The sequence below is a fragment of the Macrobrachium rosenbergii genome, chromosome 12 (assembly GCF_040412425.1).
Source record: "Macrobrachium rosenbergii isolate ZJJX-2024 chromosome 12, ASM4041242v1, whole genome shotgun sequence".
NCBI lineage: Eukaryota > Metazoa > Arthropoda > Malacostraca > Decapoda > Palaemonidae > Macrobrachium > Macrobrachium rosenbergii.
In genome coordinates, this window is record NC_089752.1 from 80,873,821 (window position 1) to 80,894,609 (window position 20,789).

A 20,789-nucleotide genomic window follows, 5' to 3' on the forward strand; every position below is an offset into this window, starting at 1 on the left:
AACATTACATTACTTAATTCAGCTGGAAAGTAGAAAGTGAGAAGTTTAAGTATTCTCATTGCATTGTTCTATCTTGGTGGCTGGGCCAGTTTACTGATAGCAGCTGGGCATTGTGTGTCCTCGGTTTTTTCTCCTCAGCTTATATTGCCTTTGCAGTGCTGTCTCTGCATTCTTGCAGGTAGTGTAGGAGAGGCTGCTGTGTTTCTTCCTCACAGTGCCACATGGTCTGACACTGGGGTTAACAATAATTTCCCAGCAGGCTCTGTATCCTAGCCTTAGTCTGTGAATACATACAGCTAGTTTTCTCGGTGTGTGCCTGTCTATGGGGAGGCACTAGGTCGGTTGCCCATTTGTACCATCTGGCAGTCGGGGAGTGATCTGTCCATGCCCGTGGAGGTCTTCCAGCATGTTTGCTTTCATGAGCGGTTTATATGGCATTTTTGATCTGTTGTAGTGCAGGTTGTATGTGGATCTGCACTCTGTCAATGTACCTTGTGCTCTTGGCTAGTTCATCCGCTTTATCATTGCCTGGAATTCCTATGTGACTCGGTATCCAGTTCATAGTGACTGGTCTTCCTCTTTCGCTGTGCTGGTAGAGCAGTGACTTGATCCCAGCCAGCAAGGCCTTGTTCTCTTTAATTCTAATTTGTTGCAAGGCCTGCATGGAGGATTTGGAGTCAGTGTGGATGATGACGGGTCCTTCCTCATTCTCCAGAGAGTACAGTAGTGCCTGTCTTATCGCTACTAATTCTGTCTGCATTGTTGAGGCACAGTTTGATGTTCTCCAGCATGCTTGGAAGTTGTTTGAATATACTGCTGCTCCAGTAGTTTTATTCTCTGGATCCACAGTGCCGTCGGTGTAGTATGTTTGGGCCCCCCAGGATTTCAGTGTTCCTGATAGACCCGTAGGCTGCTGCTCTTAGTTCCTCTCTTGAGCAGTCTTCTTTGCTCTGGGAAGGTGTGTGTAATGGAATTTTGCATAATCCCTTTTCCAGGGCGGGATATGTTGCACATCCTGCGCTGTGTCTGGTCTCATGTTCAGCATTGCCTCTGCCATATCTAACCTCTTGATGTTGTCACTTTGGTCTTTTCCGTAGGAGTTCGGGCCCAATCTCTGGATGTTTATTTAGTTCTCCCTTTGTTCTGGTCTTGGAGATTGAGTCTCTCTCTGAGAGGAAGATTTTTGCCATTGTACTGGCATTTCTCTGTGCAATCCTATCTTCTACTTTTGGCATGTTAGTTTCAAGCCTGAGGTTGCACAGTCTTGTCCACATTGGTGCCCCAAGCATGAGTCTCATTGCCTTGTTCTGTATTACTTCTAGAGTTTCCTTTGTGCCTCTGTTAGCTTTACCAGGGCAGGGGGCAGCATAGTCTATCAATGATCTGGTGCAGGCTATATAGTACGTTTTCTGTACATGTTCATTTGCACCATCCTTCAAAGATGACATATATCTCATTGCTGCTGTTCTTGCTTCTGCTCTTTCCTTCAGGTATTTGATTTCGTTCTTGAAGGTTAGTTGCTGGTCTAGGATGATTCCCAGATACATGAGCTTGTCCACCCACTCTAGCGGTTCAGCTCCTATTGTGAGTGGTTGGAGTGGTCTGTGTGCTTTTACTGCCATGGCCTTTGTCTTATTTATATTGATTTTGAGGCCTAGTTCCTCCGACTTTTGCTGATTTCATTGAGGGCTCTTTGCATTCTAGGCACTCTGACAGGTCCTCTTGCGACTATGCACACATCGTCAGCGTATATGAAAATTTCTACGCCTTCGGGAAGCTGCAGTGAGGCTAGGTTCTCCATGAGAATATTGAATAGGAGAGGACTTAGTATTCCTCCCTGTGGTGTGCCATTTTCCAAGTCATGGAAGGTGGATATCACCCCTTGAATTTGACCCTCGCCTGTCTTCTTAGCACATAGTTTTTTGTCCAGGCTAGAAGGTGTCCTTTGACTCCTTTCTTCATCAGTGAGTGGAGTACTGCTGCTGGACTGGCTAGCTCTCAAGGCTTTTTCAAAGTCTATGAAGACTACTACAGCCTTTCCTTGATTTATGTAGCTGAGGACATCTGTCAGACACTCTGTAGTTCCAACTCCTTGTTGGTATGCATATAGCTGTTTGTGTAGAGGACCAATTTTGTATGTTATCCTGTTGAGCACCATTTTCTCTCAGTTTTTTCCATGCAGGAGACTAGTGCTATGGGTCTCAGGTTGTCTGGATCTTTAGGTTTTGGAATTGGCTTTGTGTCTTGTTGCCTCCAAGTCTGCGGTCTTGTGTGCTCTGCATGTGTTTTGTTCATGATCCTCAGGAAGGCGTTTTCTCCTGCAGGACCCATGTTACTTATCATTGTGTATGTTATCCTGTCTGCTCCTGGTGCTGTATCTTTGCCAGTTTTGTATACTGCCCTTAGTTCTTCTACTGTGTAAGGGGGACGTCCGTGTCATCTGGTGTGAAGCAAGCCTCGTTAACTTCTTCCCATCTGATCGGTGCAAGCTGATCCTGTCGTCTTCTGGTTTCAGGAGAGATTGTCAGATTTTTTGTCCTGTTAGCAAAGGACGTTGCTAGTCTCTCTGCTTCTTCTAGAGGTTGAGGGTGAGTTGCTATCGCTGACTTCTTTTTTTCCGGCTACTCTGTTCAGCCATTTCCATAGTTCTGAAAGGGATGTGTGCTCTGATAGTTTAGCACACCATTCCAGCCATTTTTCAATTCTTATTTCCTGGAGCCTCTGATGGACGTCATTTTTGACTGTTTGTAGCAACTCTCTGTTTTCAGCTGTTGCTCTTCTTCTGTAGATCTTTGTCACCTGTTTAATAGGGTTTTCAGCTGTCTTACCTCTTGGCAGTAGTACCAGGAGTCTTTGTAGCTGTAGTTCCTCTGAGCTGTCTTTATTGGCATTGCCAGATATTTGCTGCATTATGTATGGCATCAACTAGGTCTTTTCTAGTTGGTCTATATCCTCTGGGGGCGTGTACTGTGCTGCCCATTCTTAATAGTGTTTGCTTTGTGGATCGATTTCTCAATTAAATGTTCAGGGTATTTTAAAGATGGCAGATGGTTACGGATCAGTTCAATTTCCTTTTCCAGGAGATCTGGGGAGCAAATCCGTTAGGCTCTTAAGAATAAATTGCAGTTTACGCCAATTTTGATATAGGTGTCATGATAGCTATGAAAATGGATGTATGACAGAGAGAAAGTTGGTTTTCTGTACATGGTAAATTTGTATTCTTCCTCCGAGCCAGTGATTAAGAAGATTAAAGAGAAATTTTTCTGTGGAACTTATTCCCAAATTATACGCGAAAAATTCGGCAATTTGTGAACTTTTTCATTGAGAAATATTCACTAATTAGTGTATTTTGATGTTATTTTCATGACTAAATACATTTGTCACGGGAGAACTTTCCCCCTCCAAGACATTACCACACGAGAATAATATTACTAATAATACTTATGCACTGTTGTCAGTCTTCTTGCCTGGAGACAGGGGTCGGAGAACGGTACTGTGTCATAGTTGGCAGGGTGGGTGTGAAGACTACTGACGTTTACGCTGCCTGGGAATTAGAGTAGGCAGCCCCTACCTGCTATTACATGATGCTCCTTCAGTGTATGGGTCAGATTACTGATGAGGCCAGAGTGATGTCTTCCCACTGGGAGATGAATAAAGAAGCATGATTTCCATTTTAGGTGATAAGGGTAATTGGTATTGAAGAAAATGAGCTTGTTTCCTCGGTTCTTTCTTTTATTACTCATTATATCATGCCAAAATTCTCCTAGGCTTAGTCTCCTTTTACTTGGTTAATTTACATGTTCTTCAGGACTCACATGGACTTCAGGTTAATTTACCATATTCGCCAGAACTCCTGGTATCAGATCCACTGCAAATTATTGATAATAATTTGGTAAAATAGCCAAAATGAAGGGTGGACCAGTTGACGTCCTTTTCTGTACACCAAACAGCTTTCTCGTCCTTGACATCTTACACATGTTTCTTTTTGTGTTACCAATATGCAGACGAAAGATTCAGGACAGCGCTCCCATACTCAGAGTGAAAAAAAAACAAAACAGGGACTGGCTACACTGCTACGCACTCGACGTCAACAACCAAAAATGAAAACATTTTATAGTCACAATCACTCCTACAGTAGTGTAAAGATATTAGAGGAGGATGATGAATCTATTCCTAAACAAATCAATAATAATTAAAGGAATAATTTTCCCATTACACATTTTTATGATAAAAAAATTATTTACTAATTTTCGGATATTAATATTAAAGTAAACACAGAATAATATCATAAAATGTTTTTTATTTTATGTATTTAAGTACATACTCTACTGCACCGAAGTTGTGAATTCTGGTGTCTCCCCTGATCTGTAAAAAGAAAATGGGGACAGCCTCAATACTCTATGAGAGAAGATGGCTCTGACTGAAGTAGGGGGGACTTTAGTTCAGCTTTCACACCTAGCTGTAAGCCATATGTTTTTAAGGGTAATTTTGTAAGATGACTTTGACATAATGATAATAATAGTTTTTATTTCAGCTCAAGGCCATATACATGAAATATACAAATTAGATACAATAACATACACAATCTAGATACATGAGATAACTTGATAATAAATTATAAATGGGCAAAACCCACACAGTTGCTGAAGAAGTATAAATAATAGTATTCATAATAATGGTAATGACCGTAATAATATTGAGACTAGTAGTAAAAAAAATTATAACAATTAAAAAAAAGATTGTGTGACGAAAAAATTGATTGTATGGATAAAGTGGACTGTATGCTTAATGTTGTTACTTGGTCAAAAAAAAAACACTAAAAGCCACACTCCCTTTGCGATTTCTAAATTACAGGGAGATCTCTCTCAACCCAGTTCATTACTAACGAGGATAACACACTAATATCATTAATGATCAGTACCACGATTAAATACTTTTACTTACTGAGCAGTCCCTATAGACATGAACTCAGATCGTAAGTTGCTGTGAGATATGAAGAGAGGTACGCGCCTCTCTCTCTCTCTCTCTCTCTCTCTCTCTCTCTCTCTCTCTCTCTCTCTCTCTTTTTGTGAATACTCACGGGGTGATTTTCAGACCTTAAGCTGCGTCCACACGATCGAGCTTTGTTCGACGAACTTTGTCCGGTGTGACGTCAGATGCGGAGAAACAGCGAGCAAAGTCAGAAGTTTGCCCGCTTCTGACGTCACACCGGACAAAGTTCGTCGAACAAAGCTCGATCGTGTGGACGCAGCATTAGAGGACCGCTACATGTTACCTCGTTTCTATAAGTTACTTACATAACCTTAAAGTATGAACACAATACGAGTTTATCAGATCAAATTATATTCACCATTCTTAGAAACTGAAACACAGGAAAATGAAATACAGTAAAATGGGGGAATACTGAAACGCATTTGTTGAATTTAAAGTTAAACTAACTGAATAACTAAAGGTTATGCATATCAAAGAGTAATTACATAAGAGACAAATAAAATGAATTACTCAAAGGGGAATTATAACTCAATGGCACTCAAATGAACCAAGTTACAACAAAGTTTAAGGGATAAGGGCAATCACCCTTTCTTAAGTCCACACACACACATCACTACACGACACTAGATATTATCAGGTCTATTCAAAAGTTGAGCCAAGAAGCTGTACCTACGTTCCGTCCTGCAACATTCGGGTTTTATTGGGGAAAAAGAGACAAGTTGTTATACAATAACCACGAACACAGAACAGACTTACAAAGTTTACATGCACATAAAAAACTTGAAGATAATTCTCAAGTTCGTTATCAGATAATAAATTCCAAATATAATATTGCGCAATTTCAACATATTGGTTAAATGTAGTGAATTAATTGGTGGTGTGTGACAAAACAATTTTGGGCGACGTCACGCCCATACAGTGCACGCACATGCGCATACACGGCCATAGAGGGGTGGGAAGAGGGGCGATCAGAGGGCGGGGAAACAACTACAGTACCCTTCCTTTCCCCTCTCCCGCACTCTTAATTGACCTCGGTTAATGAATGGCTTCTCTGGCGAGAGGTACAAACAAGATCTAATAACACCTTCAACTATTACCATACGTGGTTCAATGCATTCACTAAGAGTTACTTCAAACATAAAAATTAATTATTATAACTAAAACAGTACTCTAGACATCATACCAGAATCATAATAAAAATCAGGCAAAATAATGTAAGAGTGTCATTCTCGAATTAGATGTGGTTCTTTCACTCTTATTATGATAATCAATAGAGACGCAAATATTTCTACAAAATACATAAGCATGCGAATGAATATATTTGGATTTCACATGAATAAATACAGTAACATACTGTAATTCTGGTCTGTCGATTACCTGACGGACGGAAATTCACAACGAAAACTCAAATCAATCATTTTTTATGAGACAGACGGTCTTAATAATTACTCTACAATAATAGATAGACCGCATGAAAACAAGTGAATCAACAAAAACATCAGAAAAATTTGTTGTGAGAAGAATTTCTCACAGATTGTATACAATTATTTTCCAGCTCCAGCCATACTAGGCACCTTAGCTGGTTACACAAGTCCGGTCCACAAGGCGACTAAATACGAAAATGGAAAATAGCAAAACTCTACAAAGATATTAATCACAGTAATAATAAAAAATTAAAATACCAATAGTAATAACAGACATAGAAATATAATAATAATAATAATAATAATAATAATAATAGTAACAATAATTAATAATGGTAATAATAATATAATAATGGTAGTTTCTGCAGATGACACTTCATAATTGCAAAAATAGAGAATAAGTCATTTAAGGAACAGATGCCTCATTATCCCATCTTTCCCACAATTTAGATCTTCTTGCCTCACTGCTTAGGATGCTTTATACCTATGAGCGAATTGCTGCTATTTCTCAGTCGGGTGATCAGGCTGGACATTGTTTGCCAAACAATGATTTTTTAAATTGTCCGGGCAGTTTTCTATGAACATCTGCGTGGTGGAGTGATAGCGAGGAGTGTTTGTGAGGTGTCTCACAATGTCGTTGTGAACAACAGTGATGCGTCTCATGGTCTCTCGGGTATAGTTCGTCCAAAGGGAATGCCCATATATACTGTAGCAGTACGAGCGGAAGAGCAGCAGTTTCGTGTCTTGGTGACAGAAGGCAAACCTCCTTGCAGTCATGTTGCCAGCTGCACATAGTTTATGACGCCTCTGTTCTATGTCTGCCGTATCTTTTAGATCGTATGTGATAATGTGACCCAAATACTGAAATTAATGCACGAATTCCAGATGATGATTTCCGAGGAAAATTTGTGGTTCTGCAATATGCTTATGCAATCTCGGGAGCAGCGACATACACTGGGTTTTGGTTTCATTGTATAAGATATCAAATTCCTCTGCACATTGGCGGCAAGTGTCGATGAGTTGCTGGAGACCTTACACTGATGGGGAAATCAGAACCATATCGTCGTCGTAGCAGAGGTTGTTTATTGTTGTTTCGTTGATAGTGCATCCGATTGGGAGTGAGTTCGGTTGACATTCAGTGCACCTGTGTACGTATTAAACACGTATGGAGAGAGAATGCCCCCTTCCCAGGGCCCATTTAGGGAGCCGAAGGTGTATGACAATATGTTACCCCATTTGACACAGAATTGCTGTGAGGAGAACCAACAACATAAAATGCCAATTAAATATAGTGTGGTGCCTCGTCTGTGCAGCTTCAGGAAGAGCTTCAGGTAGTTTACTCTGTCAAATGCTTTTCTCACATTTACAAAACATAGGAAAACAGGAGAGGCTGACGATAGGTAATAGTTCAGCAATTCTTCCAGGATGTAGATGCAGGTGTCGGTTTGCTGTAAAGCTGAACTGGTTGTCAGTAGTGCGTAGAAAGGGGAGAACTCTCACTAGAAGAATGGACTCAAGTATCTCCAACACAGTTGTAGTAATTGCAATCGGGCAATAATTGCCAGGGTCAGCTGCATCCTTTAGTTTTTTTTTTTATTAATGGTATTAAATGAACTAAGAGTAGGGAGTCTGGAAGAAACTGGTGAATTATGCATGCATTAAATAGAGCAGCTGGCAAAATGTAAATTATTGCATGGCTGAATTTGAAAGCTTCAGCAGGTAGACCATTACAACCTGACTATTTATTATTAGGTAGGTTGTTTATGGCATCGCTGATGTTACCTGGCATAATACAATCGGCGAAATGAAACTGAATGTTATCAGTAAGGTGGTTATCTATACATCCCTTTGGGAGTCTTGAGCATTTATGCAATTTAGGATAGTGCTGAAGTGATCGTCCCACATTCTTGCGATAGCCTCGTCACCAACAGCTGCTCCTACTCTCTGTGATAGCTTTTCAGTTTTGGTATTTAGGGATTGAATGTCTTTCCAAAGACAAGGGTAATTGCCAGATTCTAATCTTGTAGACATTGCATCAGCTCTTAGTTGCTTTTCACTCAGTCTGCAATGCTTAAGGGAAAGTTTGAACTGCAGAGGGACCTATTCGCGGTGGACTCATCTTGGACTGTGCCTTGCCCTTATTCAAGACTCCAGTAGGAGGATCTTCAGGCGTTGCAAGCCCTTTAACAATTCAATTACCCGTTTTCCCTTCTACTGCTTTTCTTTTGTAAATATAATTCCTTAATTTATCCCAAGTGTTTACGTAACATTTCCTTATAAAGTAGAGCCTTCAGCTCCTAAAATCATCCCTTGTTCTTTGTTTTTTACTATTTCCCTTTACATAAGTCGGAACTTCAAGGCCAAATAAATAAAGTTTACGTTGCCGGCCTGTAAAAATCTCTAGAAATCATATAACCCCAGGGAAATACGTAAAAATATATCTAATATAATATATATATATATATATATATATATATATATATATATATATATATATATATATATATATATATATATATATATATATATATATATAATTATCTATCATTTTCATCTTCTAACCACCCTAATAAAAGTAGGCTCATTCATAAACAAGATCATCTCCAGTAATACCTCTCTCTCTCCCCTCTCTTTCCCATTTCCTTCCTTTACCAAATAAATAACTTCACAACAAACATAGGTCTCGGCCTAATCACAATTTTGTCAATCTTAACCATAGAATATAGTTTATTTACATTAGGAATCGAATGGAAGATATTACATTCTGTACATACTCTTTAATTGCTGGAATTATCCTTATAAACCTATGGTTCATTCAGTTATGCAAAACGCTCCCCTCTCTCTCAAATAACTGTCCCCTTCCTTTGCCCGACAAAAAAATAGGCCCATTTCATGCTAATGAAAACAATTTCAATAAAATGTTCGTGTCTCTCTCTCGTTGACTAGTATATCTCCTTTGCAGCTATTCTTAATTACACATAGGTCTATCTAGGCCTAATTTCAGTCTATAATTCTTACCCAGTCAAATATGGTTTACTTGCCTTAGGAATCGAACGGAGGATACATTTATGCACTTCAATTCACTGAGGTATTCATATAAGCCTAAAGTTTATATATTTATCCAAAATTTCAAATGTAAGAGGTAGACTAAACCAAACGAGAATCAACAGTGGTACTATCATGCAGGGGTTAACGTTGGTTCGGTATGGCACCATCCTTCAATTTTCTTGCATTTGCACGGCAGTAGTTAAGCAATTCATGCCTGGGGTTTCTTGCATAGTCACTTTGTTGAAAATGATCCGAGCACAGTCTTGCGTTTTTGGTGTTTATATGGTCACTTCTGCAGATGTTCACCCACTTCCCACACATTTCAGGATCTTTAGGGAATCGATAAACGCTAACATTTTAACTTCCACCAAGTTCTTTCAGTGTTACAGCATCCATAAATAGCACATATCACCATGGCAATAACGTACTATATCCCAGAAACCTCAAGAATTGTTACAAATTCGAGAAGACTCCCACCTGATTGTTGCCACATGCAAGGGGAAGAAGGCACTGGCTTGCCCAGCGGCTACAGATGAGTCAACCATGTGACGTCTTGCGCAGGTGAGTTGAAAAATTGACCTCTTCATAACTCACCTTTGCTTCTTACATCATGGGCATGTCTAGGTCTTCAAAAGTAAGAATGATCGTCTTATTTTGGACTAATGTACAGTCACTCAAAAATATTTTGCAACTTGTTCCAGAAGTTTTCGTTCACCTAACAGTAATTTGTTCTTTTGATATTTACAAGGAAATGTAATTTTCTTATTCGACTTTGGTTATTAATCATACGGTTAACAATATAAAAAAGAATGGTGAGTGAAAAATTCATATTACGAGAAATGACGAAACATTTTGAAAAATTTCACTTCAGATGATTGGGCAAAAGAGTCAAAGAAGAAACTATATTTCGAATCCAGATAAAAGCTTATTGACTAATAAAATAATATTGAATTATCATCAAGGAAATTATATATAAATAAAGAAAGAAACCTCAATTCAAATATTATTGTTGTCAAAAACAAACAAAAAAATCTCATAACGTCGTATGTTATCGTGTGACTCCACATTCGGGCAGGAAAGTTAAACTAAACTGTCTCGTCACTTGCACCGATAAGTTGGGCAACAGACTCAGCCGTACCACAAGCATTAGCTTGGAAAAACTAACGTCTCTATTGTAGATATTGCTCGGCAGCTTAAGCAAATATCTAAAACAACCATGTATAGAGGATACAACAACAAAGAGAACGAGGAAATATGATAAATTCATTGTAAAAGTGGAGGACGACCTCATTGTTGCACTACTGTTAAGGATCACCATCGGATGGTCACTGAAGGAACTCCGCCTAACTCCCCTGACAACAGGTGTTGCTATAAAGAGAGAACAATGAGAGAACATTACGCTTTCCCTTCAAGTTACTGCTCAAACCATCCGTAACAGGCTACATGAGACCAAGAGATTATTTCATCATATTCCTGCCAAGAAACACTTCATATCGGCAAAACACAAAGAATAGAGGCTAGGGTTTGCGTTATAATATAATCCAGTGGCCGATAATTTCTGTGAGAGTCGTCTTTTGCAATGAGGAGGAGACATTCTCCACTAATGAGCATGGTAGTCTTCTTCATTGCTGGCATTTAGCATTAACTAAGTTAATGTTGAATATCTTGCTAATTTTAATTCTTTAGAAACTTAGATAATAAGAAATAAAAAAATAGGTGTTATATATTCAGTTAACTTCATAAGAGGCATCAAAATGATATGCCTAAAAAGCAATGAAAATTAATGAGAAATTACACATGATAACGGCATTATATATATATATATATATATATATATATATATATATATAAATATATATATATATATATATATATATATATATATCAGTGTGAGAGGACCAGAAACCAGTTAACTCTAACATATTTCTTTATTCCCAACGTTTCGTAATAATTTCTCTAACATCTTCAGGGATCTGTTGAATAAAACAGATTACTTAAAAATTACTGTAAAAGCTTTAAAAATCATAAGAAAAATAAAAAAATAAAATTCACCAACTACAATACAATACAGCTAAAAATAACACAGAACAAAAAACCGCTAACCAACCTTAGGTGGAGAGAGAAAACGACAGAATGATTATAGACAGAGTTAACTCAGGTACAGTTGTGTAGAGGAGGTTTGGGTATTTAACTGGGGGACTAGTTGTTTGATAAACAATGACTCAAGTATTGGCAATTCAGAGAATTTGCTGTTTGGCCTATTATGCTGGAAGTCATTTCTTTCAATATGGGTTTGCAGATTTTAGAATGAGCTCTGATATTAGAATGTTCTGAATTGGAGAGCCTGTCAACCAGTACGAAAACTTATTCCCCGATGGGAGTCGATTCTGACCTCAGTAACCTCCTCGTGGATCCGACATATGTCCCAGAGTTACACTTAGTGGCAGTATATTTATACACCACGTTAGAGGATAAAAAAGGGCTTAATCGATCCTTGTAGTTAAAAAACGAACCTGGTGTTAGAGGATTTTTGGGAATTAATTTTAAATTAATCGCACCATAATGCTTGTGGATAATTTGCATAAAAATCGTTTTCTGAAAGAGTCATCGTGTGAGAAGGAAATTTGGCGTAAAAATTTAATTTAGGTACTGTTGGAGGCTTTGTGACGTTAGTGAATTGTTTATTAAGAAAAATTCAAGCTGTTTAAAAATAAAGTTTGCGGAAAGCAGTTACTCATAAAATATTCTAAGAAAATTAATTTCTGATGAAAGGAATGCCAGTTCGAAGTAATGAAAAACGCCCTGTGGAGGAGAGTAAAAAACGAGAATTAAGTTTAAAATTATAAAAACAAGAGCTGTAATAATTACATCCTAAACCAGTGAACGTCTTCTTCTAAAAACAGAAGTATTAAAAGAACCATCACTTCTGGTGACAAGAACGTCTAAAAAGGCAATTGATTGTTCACTTCTTTTCCACAGTAAATTTAATGTTGTTATGCTTAGAATTGACATATGTTAAAAAAGAGTCAATATCAAAGTCATTTTTAAATAGGGCAAGGTGTCATCAATATACCTAACAAAAAAAGCGGGTGAAACCTGAGTGGGCATTCATCAACATGCGCTCTTCCAGCGAGCACATGAAGATGTTGGCAAAGTTGGACCCAAAGGGGAACCCATGGCTACACCGTCGGTTTTGTTTAAAAAGCTTGCCATCGAAAATAAGGCAGTGTCCTGCAGCTCTAAAAAGTTTTTAAAAGATGTTCGACTAAAATTGTTAAAACAGCATCTGGTTCAGGAAAAAGTTTACTTAAGATAATATCGATAGTTTCCTCCACAGGAACATTAGTAAAAAGCGATTCTACATCTAAACTGGCCATTTTAAGATCCGCGTCTTGTGGTAAAATTTTTTCCTTAAAAGTGTATGAATTATTAAGAGTAAAATTATTTCTAGTCAAATTGTTCCAACAGAGGTACTAGATATTTCACAATTTATAGTTGGGTGTATTATAGGATGCTAAAATAGGTCTCATGGGTAAATTAGGTTTATGTACTTTTGGAAGACCGTATAGGACCCCAAACGATGATCCTGTGACAAACAAATCCTGGTATGTATTCTCATCAACGATTTTATCTTTTTTAAAGAACGTAAAAATCTATTAATTTTATCCTCAATAATAACGATATTATGAAAATCAGGTGTTCAATTTCTGTGAACTTACTTTGGTCTCTTAAGATAGTTAACATTTTTCATTGTAATCAGTTTTATCTAATAGGACAATTCCTTTTCCTTTGTCGGGTCTGGTAATAACCAAATCTTTTCTACTTGCCAGCTGTATTTGTTATGATCTTCTTTTTAAAAACGGCGTCCAGCGCGTTTTCAGTTTCCTAAATGCACCCTGGGACAGTTCGAAGAGTTGTTTCTGAAGATCGCTCTTGTTTACGTTAAACGGTAATGCAATTAACCTATGGAAAATCGACTCTATGGGGAGGAAAAATTTAATATAATTAGGTCTAAAATTTGGTAGGCAAAACTCCAAACCTAGAGATAATAAGAACTCTTCGCGTTTCGATAACACATGTTTTGAGAAGTTAAACACAGTTACTCTATCTTTAGGCAAATTTTGGAATAATAATACCCAAACCTCTCAATTTTCGGAAATGCCTTTTCCTGTACGAGTAAAATAAAATCATTTAGAGTTTTGGTAAAAGAGCTTCCTAAAAATAAAACTGTCTATAAAAGAAAGAGAATTGAACACCCAACTTCATCTTTGAAACAAGGTCGTTATGTTTATCAATTGCTTTTTGCTTATTACAAATTTCCATATTCAACAGAGAGTTTGTAGCTTCTTTTTGTAAAAATGTGAGTGGTATAGAAAGACTTATACAACTTAAACTTAACAAAAATTCAGGACAATTCCGTTACATTGACAATACTGTAAAAATTCCAGATCAAGTTTCGCTTTTCCAATTTCTTGTACTTTCTCTCAAGGTCACGACATTTTCCCAGTAAATCTGCTCCATATCTACGGCGTATAAGTTGATGGAAATGGTTAAATCCTCTTGATCTAACTTGAAGTAGGAAGAAAATACATAAAAAAGCTATGAAGATCCATGTTAAAAAGCAGAAGGTCAGCGGCAACAGTTCCCAGTTAGAAGTCCGGTAAAATATCAAAAGCAAGGATTCTATAGGCGACGACCAGCAGGGCACATCAGTGTGAACAGTGGACCAGGGAAACCAGTTAACTCTAACATATTTCTTTATTCCCAACGTTTCGTAATAATTTCTCTATTACATCTTCAGGGATCTGTTGAATAATGAACAGATTACTTAAAAGTTACTGTAAAGCTTTAAAAATCATAAGAAAAATAAGAAAATAAAAAAATAAAATTCACCAACTATTTTACCGGACTTCTAACTGGGAACTGTTGCCGCTGACCTTCTGCTTTTAATATGGATCTTCATTCCCTTTTTTTATGTATTTCTCTTCCTACTTCAAGTTAGATCAAGAGGGGCTTTAACCATTTCCATCAACTTATACGCCGTAGATATGGAGCAGATTTACTGGGAAAACGTCGTGACCTTGAGAAAAGTACAAGAAATTGGAAAAAGCGAAACTTGATCTGGAATTTTTGACAGTATTGTCAATGTAACGGAATTGTCCCGAATTTTGTTAAGTTTAAGTTGTATAAGTCTTCTCTATACCACTCACATTTTACAAAGAAGCTACAAACTCTCTGTTGAATATGGAAATTTGTAATAAGCAAAAGCAATTGATAAACATAACGACCTTGTTTCAAAGATGAAGGTGGAGTGTTCAATTCTCTTTCTTTTATAGACAGTTTTATTTTTAGGAAGCTTTTAAAAACTCTAAATGATTTTATTTTACTCAGACAGGAAAGGCATTTCCGAAAAATTGAGAGGTTTTGGGCATTATTATTCCAAAATTTGGCTAAAGATAGAGTAACTGTGTTTAAGTTCAAAACATGTGTTATCAAAACAAGTCAGACCTTATTATCTCTAGGTTTGGAGTTTTGCCTTACCAAATTTTAGACCTAATTATATTAAATTTTTTCCTCCCCATAGAGTCGATTTTCCATAGGTTAATTGCATTACCGTTTAACGTAAACAAGAGCGATCTTCAGAAACAACTCTTCGAACTGTCCCAGGGTGCATTTAGGAAACTGAAAACGCGCTGGACGCCGTTTTAAAAAAGAAGATCATAACCCCTAAGCAGCTGGCAAGTAGAAAAGATTTGCTATTACCAGACCCGACAAAGGAAAAGGAATTGTCCTATTAGATAAAACTGATTACAATGAAAAAATGTTAACTATCTTAAGAGACAAAGTAAGTTCACAGAAATTGGAACACCTGATTTTCATAATATCGTTATTATTGAGGATAAAATTAATAGATTTTTACGTTCTTTAAAAAAAAGATAAAATCGTTGATGAGAATACATACCAGGATTTGTTTGTCACAGGATCATCGTTTGGGGTCCATATACGGTCTTCCAAAAGTACATAAACCTAATTTACCCATGAGACCTATTTTAGCATCCTATAATACACCCAACTATAAATTGGCGAAATATCTAGTACCTCTGTTGGAACCTTTGACTAGAAATAATTTTACTCTTAATAATTCATACACTTTTAAGGAAAAAATTTTACCACAAGACGCGGATCTTAAAATGGCCAGTTTAGATGTAGAATCGCTTTTACTAATGTTCCTGTGGAGGAAACTATCGATATTATCTTAAGTAAACTTTTTCCTGAACCAGATGCTGTTTTTAACAATTTTAGTCGAACATCTTTTAAAAAGGCTTTTTTAGAGCTGGCAGTGCGGGACACTGCCTTTATTTTCGATGGCAAGCTTTTTAAACAAACCGACGGTGTAGCCATGGGTTCCCCCCAAGGAGGTCCAACTTTTGCCAACATCTTCATGTGCTCGCTGGAAGAGCGCATGTTGGATGAATGCCCACTCAGGTTTCACCAACAACCCGCTTTTTATGTTAGGTATATTGATGACACCTTCGCCCTATTTAAAATGACTTTGATATTGACTCTTTTTTAACATATGTCAATTCTAAGCAACAACATTAAATTTACTGTGGAAAAGAAGTGAACAATCAATTGCCTTTTTAGACGTTCTTGTCACCAGAAGTGATGGTTCTTTTAATACTTCTGTTTTTAGGAAGAAGACGTTCACTGGTTTAGGATGTAATTATTACAGCTCTTGTTTTATAATTTTAAACTTAATTCTATTTTTACTCTCATCCGCAGGGCGTTTTTCATTACTTCGAACTGGCAACCTTTCATCAGGAAATTAATTTCCTCTTAGAATATTTATGAGTAACTGCCACCCCGCAAACTTTATTTTTAAACAGCTTCGAATTTTTCTTAATAAGCAATTCACTAACGTCAAAAACCATCCAACAGACTCAAATTAAATTTTTACCAATTTCCTTCTCACACGATGACTCTTTCAGAAAACGATTTATGCAAATTATCCACAAGCATTATGGTGCGATTAATTTAAAATTAATTCCCAAAAATCCTCTAACAATAGGTTCGTTTAACTACAAGGATCGATTAAGCCCTTTTATCCTCTAACGTGGTGTATAAATATACTTGCCCCTAAGTGTAACTCTGGGACATATGTCGGATCCACGAGAGGTTACTGAGGGTCAGAATCGACTCCCATCGGGGAATAAGTTTTCGTACTGGTTGTGGCTCTCCAATCCAGAACATTCTAATATCAGAGCTCATTCTAAAATCTGCAAAACCCATATTGAAAGAAATGACTTCAGCATAATAGGCCAAACAGCAAATTCTCTCGAATTGCCAATACTTGAGTCATTGTTTATCAAACAACTAGTCCCCCAGTTAAATACCCAAACCTCCTCTACACAACTGTACCTGGAGTTAACTCTGTCTATAATCATTCTGTCGTTTTCTCTCTCACTAAGGTTGGTTAGCGGTTTTTTTCTGTAACATTTTTAGCTGTATTGTATTGTAGTTGGTGAATTTTATTTTTTTATTTTCTTATGATTTTTAAAGCTTTTACAGTAACTTTTAAGTAATCTGTTCATTATTCAACAGATCCCTGAAGATGTAATAGAAATTATTAGCGAAACGTTGGGAATAAAGAAATATGTTAGAGTTAACTGGTTTCCCTGGTCCACCTCACACTGATGTGCCCTGCTGGTCGTCATATATCCTTGCGATATATATATATATATATATATATATATATATATATATATATATATATATATATATATATATATATATATATATATATATATATATATATATATATATATATACACAATATATATATATATATATATATATATATATATATATATATATATATATATATATATATATATATATATATAAATATATATATAGATATATATATATATATATATATATAATATATATATATATATAATATATATATATATATAATATATATATATATATATATATATATATTATATATAATATAACATATATATATAAATAGGAAGAAAAGGGTGGGTGTGTGTGTGCGAAAGTAATCAGGAATATATTCTATGTATTACAAAAATAGACGTGAAATCTGTTAGTCTAGTTCAGTATATTTTATATCAAGTTTCACCAGTTCACAATATACATGGGATTAGTCATTAAAAAATTTGATTAATAATATTGTGCAAGCAAACCTTTACAAAAGTCGTATTTGTTGATGTTAATAAGGCTAATAGTTCAACTTATAACAGTCGTAGGCCTATGTCTACAAAGTTCACACGATAGTGATGCAGTTGGAGATGAAAATATTATAACATAAGAATGGTCTAATGACCTCTGAGGTATTATAGTAACACATCCTTTGGAGTATTATAGTAACATCCTTTAATTAAGTAAAGTGACAACAGTAAGCAGTATCAGAAAGAGCCCTGTTTAAAGGAACTGCAGGTAATTTCTCGGACCCACCACTAGTGTTCAGTTGTTTCATCGCTTACAACTGAGGTTAAACAACTCCAATGCAGGTTAAGTAATATAAGCTGTTGTCCGAAAAGTTTTGAAGTATGTTGCAAAACATTTTTGAGTGATTGTACCTTCCCTACATTCTCCTTGTGGTGGTATTGTGAAAAATAGGTTTGTGTAATTACATACTTGTTTTGTGTTATAATCTTTATTTATGTCTGTTAGTCAGTTGTAATTAAGTTCCATTTTTGTTTTTTTTTTCTTTTTTTACTTGCAGTTTGCTTGAGAGTGGTAGGGTAGAGTGGACTCCCCTTCACCTGTATGCCCATAGCTGTACAGTATTGGGTGTGACTGAAAGAATCTTGGTTGAGGAGCAGTGAAGGGAAACAAGGCCTCCATTTCTGTTAAGTGAAACTTGTAAAGTAAGATATCTATGAGACATGCAAGTATGATATCTATGAATCATTGTACGAAAGCAGTGTTTGTATGTTGTCTATTCTAGATCTGTAATATACACTCCCGGGACCCGGACCCGTATCCGTGTTCCATAAGACTGTTTACAGAACAAAGCCTCATCTCGTGTCAAGATGTGACCTTTCTTCTTATGTACAGTAGTGCCCATAAAAGGGATTTTGACAAAGGAAAAATCTATTTCTGAGGGAGGCCCTGTGTCACCCGGTGAAATTCTATCAAGCACGAATTTCTAGGTATAGATATTGCTAAATATACCAGAGAAAAGCTATCAGGAAATGCTGGGGTTACTACCCCAGATCGAACATCTATTATGGAATAGACATCGGTATAGGTAAGGGTGAGTGATTGTTGTCACTGCCACAGGACTGCACTCTGTAGACATCCCAATGACAAAACCCCGAACGTGAGGGAGCCGATCTAACGCCGCTCTCAACCTGCCGCCAACCGACGACCCCAGCGCCATCTGTACTCATTCCAGGCTAGCACCCTCCACAAGCTTGGTATGCCTACTCGGGAGGGAAATCTAGACCCTGGGAGGGTCACCAGGTGACACAGGGCCTCCTCAGAAATAGATTTTTCCTTTGTCAAAATCCCTTTCTGAGCTCGTCCCTGTGTCAGCCGGTGAAATCATGACAGAGAATCATACTAAGCTTTGGTGAAAGTTTAAAAGGAGGAACAGTTAGGTGAACATGTATAAAAACACTATTACTGAAAATAGTTTTAATTATCCCTCAAAACATGATTAAATACCAAGGATATAGGCAGATAAACTGAGATATAACCAGGGGTACAATTAATATCACAGTAAAGGACAGAGAAATAACTATGTACATAAATAATATTACAATGGGAAGGTACTAAGACTAAATAAACGACAGAAAATTTATAAAGGTACCTCCAGCTTAAAACTAAATTACAGTAAACATAACAAGCTGCAAACTTAAAAACTAACACCGCAAGATTGTACATCATAATATGAGGAGCCAGGCTGTGAAGCATGTCTGGTCCTGGAGAAAATGGCAGGGCAAGTAAATGAGGCAGGCAGGCGGCGGGAAAGGATAGGGATTAAAGGTTAATTTTAAGGTGGAGGGACAATGCTCCCAACAGCCACCGCAGGGAACTTCAGAGCTTCCAGTGATTTCAGATAGTGGCGTTTGAACACTGATGGAGATTTCCAGCCCGTGTACTTCTTGAAGCTCATCAAAATTCAAAGTATGAAAATAATTAGTGGAGGTAGCCACTGCTCGGATATCATGAACCTTAGGGACTGAATCCGGATTAGCTTGCAATGAAGTACAGAATTTGTTGTCTTATAGCCTTTAAAGAAAGAGTTCCTCTTTTTCCTGATAAAAAGAGGACCAGACAAACACTGAGAAGTTCTCCGTAAATAGGCCCTCAAGGTAGCAACTGGGCATAAAGACAGGTCTTGTGGAAGAAGAACAACCTTCCAGGGGACCACCTATCCTGAGGGTCTTCATTTTTTGCTAAGAACCTTTGATCTGGGAAAGCAGAACTTCTCCTGACGGAGAAAATCCACATGATTAGCACCTCTAGAGAGAGCAGACAGTTCTGATATTCTGGCACCTGAAGCTAGACTAATTAGGAACAATGTCTTCCTTAACAGATTCAAATAAGAACATTGATCGTTATTAGTTTCTGAGGCTAATTTTAGAACATCGTTAAGAAACCAGGAAACCGTATGTGGACGGGTCGCTGGTCTCAAATGAGCGCATCCTCTGGGAATGGATGAAAATATGAATCTGTTAAATCAGTTAAAGTTTTGCAAAAACACCTTTTTCAAAGCTGATTTTGCTGTGGTAATGGTGGCCGAGCCAGACCTTTTCAAACAGTGACCTAAAGAATGATATTGCCAAATTGGTGGTCATGACTTGAGCTTCAGATTCCTTCAAAAAAAGATGCTAACTTTTTAACTGCTGAATCATACTGTCTGAGGGTAGAATCTCTTTTATCTGATTCCAGAAACAGAGTATTAACGGGATCAATATCCGCACATCTCTGAGCGGCGAGTTTCATTAAGTCCATAAAGCCAGGGCATTCAGAATTCTTGAGGAAGCTGACACAGTCCGTGTTTGCACTATTTGAGTCAGCTGTGGCTTGGGTATTTGATGACACCATAGTTTGAGCTCCAGAAGAAGAGGGAACCAATTGCTTTTGGCCAGTTGGGAGCTACCAGGCCACTTGACCTTGAATGACCTGAGCTTGTGCAACACCTTTATCAGCAGGTTTATTGGCGGGAACAGATAGATTTTCTGCCATTTGTTCCAGTCCACTGACATTGCGTCCGTAGCGTGAGCTCGAGGATCCAGGTTGGGAGCAACATAACAAGGGAGTTTGTGATTGCTCCGTGGCAAA